Below are 4,750 nucleotides of genomic sequence, written 5' to 3' on the forward strand. Positions count from 1 at the left end.
TGGTCCCTCAATGCTTCGTCCGATTCTTTGGCGCATCGTCCTCTCCTGCAGCCTATTGCCCAATCGGCCAGTTGACTCTACAACTCCGATATCCTTGGCACAATACCCGCTCTTCTTGGCCCGATGCCCGAGTCCATGGCCTGAAGCCTTCTGTCGATACGTCGACCGATCCACCGGCCCGACGTCAAATCTTTTGACATGTTCCTCTGGCACAACATGATTTTTCTGCTTTAATTGTCTCATCCTGATCGAAGCATCCTGCGTCACTCAAAACGCAGATTAAATCATAAACATATATCAAGTAGTTTCATCATCAAAATACGAGATTCAACAGTACGTATCGGTCCGAGAGGCCATCGGTACGCGGACCGCCCGGTATCGTCCGCACTGTAACAGTACAGTGCACTGTAGCAGTACAATGCACTGTAGCAGTACTATAGCAGTACAGTGCAATGTTGCAGTAGAAATACATTACAATGTAACCGTGCTACAGTGCTCGGTGCACATGTGTGTACCGCTCGGTACTTCGTACCGTATCAGTATCGGTACCGAGTCTAGGTTGAAATATCGGTACGTTACGATATTGTGAACTTTGCTGTAAAGATAGAAAGAAAACACTATTAATCACCCTAATGATTTTTAACCTCAATTAAAATAAATTACAAGTACACATATTCTTCTAATATTCTATGATCAGCCATACATTATTTTTTTATGACTATATAATGTGTTTGTGTAACACTTGGAGTAGACCACCCTATGGACCGGCCAATAGGGTGGATCACAAATGGGCGAAACAATAGATGGTAGCTTTAGGAGGGATATTTATGATATCTTAAAAATATCGGATGATTGTTTGGAAATAATGAAAAGAAGGGTTGCCATATGAAACATACTAAAAAAGAATATTTTTTTTAAAAAAAATACTAATTAAATTATATGTTTGATATTTAAGTATTTTACTATCTAATAATTTAAATATTTTAAACAATAGTATATTTTAAATATGCACATTAAATTTTTTTTCCTAAATCTGTTATTAATATTTACTTGACCATTGTTCGAATTTGATGAAATACGTATCGATTATTGACAAGAAAAAGGCAATTAAAATATAAGAATTTGACATCGCAAAATGGATTGCAACTCCTTCCTCCTCCTCCTCAAACATCTAACTCATGCAATAGGAGAATTATCTCAAATCTAAAGAGAAATACAAAAAGGCATTTTCATGGTGGATGCGTGCTTTAATTGGACCAAAATTATTGAACTTCTCTTTCACAGTACTATTCACTGGCCTTTTTTTCGTTCTCTTTGAATCCATTATGTATGGACAGCTTTGCATCGTCATCTCAATTATCCGTCTGATTAGAACAAAAGATGATTCCATAAATTAGACCCTGATTGCAGATTAAAGAGAAAATGAGACCCGGATATTATTTGATTGAATTGGATTTTTCTCTATAATTTTTTTAGTACCGTGCACAGAATTTAAGTTTTTATTTGAACTATCGATGCATGAATTTTAAGTACTCGTGTGACCTATGGATACATGGCGTTCCCATTCTTCTTTCACCATTACCTCTTATTTATTTTTATAAAAATATTATTATTTACATTTTATATTTCAGCATAATACAATGTTATATTTTCTTTTTTGAAAAAATAAAAATTACACTCTCACGGATTGATCAATGGTTCAACCGATGACTCATTATCCCAATCTTTTTCAAGGAAGTCAATCTCTAATCCGATTTTGATAACTACAGTTTTCGGGATCCAACTCCACGACATCTTTGTAAATTGTTGGTCTACATACCCTCGAATGCAAGGTCAACCATGCACAGAGTTTTCGGGATACAAGCTTCCCCACTGGCTGATGACTCGCGTGGCAGCTTTCGGGGTGATGGATTGCAGCAGAAATCTTCTTATGGCCACAAAGAAACTTGAATCTTAGTGACACAGTTGTGTGTCGACATTTTGTTAGTGCAAATGACCGACAGAAGGATCCAAATCAACATAACCAGTGAACGAAGCCAAGATGGGTCATTGTGTCGGACAGATCGTTTTGTTGTAGATGAAACCGGAAGAATCGGAGGTCAAGCTTCGCCTTTCCGAGTTCTCCTTTCTGCAAGACTGATGAGTAATCTCGGTCTCGTACTGGGTGCTCTGTTGGTAGTTCTGATCTGGTACTTATGGAAGGGGTTGAAGTATCTGACATGGAGGCCATATGTGATCACAGAAGCTTTCAGGAAGCAAGGGGTGAGAGGCCCTGCTTACAGGTTCTGGTCGGGATCACTCGGGGAGATAAGAAGCATAAGCAAAGCCGCCATGGAGCAGATCTTGGACGTAAAGTCACATGATATCTCCACGAGAGTTCAGCCTTTTTACCGCAAGTGGACGTCGGAATACGGTCAGACTCCATCTTCCCTTCCTCAGATCCTGCATAACTTACTTGTCATTTCCACTGTCATGCTGAAAACAATCAAGTCCTCCATGCGGATTTCTTATGTGGCTCCGCTGATAGTCGATCCGTTGCTCTTCAAGCAGGTGAACCATTCTTGTTTTGGTTTGGACCAGAGCCAAGGATTTGCGTCTGCCACCCGGAGCTAATTAAGCAAGTTCTTGCGAACAAGTTCAGGTTCTACCCCAAGATCGATCCGCCTCCCAACGTGACGTCCCTCCTGGGCAAGGGATTGATCCTTGTAGAAGGCACGGAATGGGTGAGGCATCGAAGGGTCGTCGGCCCTGCATTCCACATGGAGAACCTCAAGGTCAGCTTCCCATATCTCTACTATGACCTCAATTTGATGTCTGGTCTGGCCTAGCTGATGGTGTAATTTACTGTAATTGGATCAGAAATCAAATTCCTTGTTTCTTTTGGACCTTTAGTATCGATTAACATAAAGAACTCGTTGCTTGTTGTAGATACTCACAAAGACAACGGCAGAATGCGCGAAGGCAATGTTAGAAGGTTGGGAAGCAGAGTATCAGCAGAAGGAAATAGACGTGTCTGCACAATTTCAAGAACTGGCAGTAGATTTGATCTCTCAAGCCACTTTCGGAAGCAGCTTCACGGAAGGGAAAGAAGTCTTCCTAGCACAGCAAGAACTCCAGAAGATCGTGGTAGCCAGTCATCTTAATTTAAGTATCCCAGGAGCCGAGTAAGTCTAGTTTGCACCTGAGTCATGCAGGGATATGTCATCAGGCGTTGCAGAATCCTTGATCTGGATTCATTTTCTTTGCAGATACATCCCTAGCAGGAGTAACCTGTACAAATGGAAGCTGGAGAAGAGAGTGAGGAGCAAACTCGTTAGTATCATTCAGGCTCGAGTGAATTCCAAGGAACGCTGTGGCTACGGAAATGATCTGCTTGGCTTGATGTTAGAAGCTTGTCACAAGCCAGAGGGGCAGATCCTGAGCAGGGACGACATTGTAGACGAGTGCAAGACGTTTTTCTTCGCAGGACAGGACACCACCGCCCAGTTCGTGACATGGACTATGTTCTTGCTGAGCACAAACCAGAACTGGCAGGAGAAGCTCCGGGAGGAGGTGCAGCGAGAGTGTGGGATGCAAACCCCAGATGCAGATATGCTCAGCAAGCTGAAACTAGTAAATTCACTGCCCGTTTTCTCCATGTAAGCTCGATAAAGCTGTGGTGTGACAGTGTGTCGATCCTGTGCAGGTCACCATGGTTCTCCTGGAAACCTTGTGGCTCTACTGCCCAGTCGACGTGCTAAGGAGAAAGGCCGGTAAAGATATGACCTTGGGGAAGATCAATATCCCCAAAGACACCGAGATAGTGATGCCGATCATGCTGACTCATAGGAACAAGGAGATATGGGGACCTGATGCTGATGAGTTTAACCCACTCAGATTCGAGCACGGGGTCACCAAAGCTGCCACACACCCCACTGCGCTGCTCGCGTTCGCGGTAGGGCCGCGGTCTTGCATCGGCCAAAACTTCGCCATGTTGGAAGCCAAGACTGTGATCACAATGATACTGCAGAGGTTCTCATTTTCCCTTTCGTCCGAGTACAAGCACGCTCCTCGACGCTCGATCACTGTACAACCTCAGTACGGCCTTCCTGTCGTTCTTAAGCCGCTGCGAGCCGGAACCTGAATTGGTTGATACTGTAGTTCTATCTCTATGTCATCATGCTTATTATTACCATGTAAGCGTACGGCCAGCATGATCATGGAGCTGTATCTAAATGTCGAGGAAACCACCAGATAATTTGCACTTGATTTCGTAGTCTGTGACTTGGATCCAACTATAAACCCATAAATAAAATTATTGGTGGTTCTTTATTGGTTGGTGATCATTTTTTCTTGTTTTTTATCGGATAAAAACTAGATGATTAACCATCATATTGTTATTGATTTAACTGATTTTACCTAAATCATAGTGTTCATCTAGAAAGATATTATGGTTCCTTACAAACTTGTAAAAGATAGACTAATTAAGGAAGTGTTTAACTCGAGATCTCATGACTATATATTTTAATAAATATTTCATAAATAATATTAATTTAACTGATTTAATTGATTTATAAAGATGAGACAACGTGGAGATCTCACGACTAGACATTTCAATAAATAATATCGTATTGTTTTTTATTTAATTGATTTTACCTAAGTGGTACATACTCTTATGTGTTCATTTAGAAAGATATTATAGTTCTTTAAGAACACACAAAAGATGAGACATGAAAGAAGCAACTCGAGATCTCATATGTAGAAATTTTAA

The 4,750-nt window shown here is 41.2% G+C and overlaps 1 pseudogene; it reads left to right on the forward strand.

Annotated features, from left to right (window-relative positions):
- Positions 1 to 2,055: 2,055 nt before the first annotated feature.
- LOC135633316 (cytochrome P450 709B1-like) lies at positions 2,056 to 4,311 on the forward strand (annotated as a pseudogene).
- Positions 4,312 to 4,750: the final 439 nt, after the last annotated feature.

This window comes from Musa acuminata, chromosome BXJ3-3 (genome assembly GCF_036884655.1).
Source record: "Musa acuminata AAA Group cultivar baxijiao chromosome BXJ3-3, Cavendish_Baxijiao_AAA, whole genome shotgun sequence".
In the NCBI taxonomy this organism is placed as follows: Eukaryota; Viridiplantae; Streptophyta; class Magnoliopsida; order Zingiberales; family Musaceae; genus Musa; species Musa acuminata.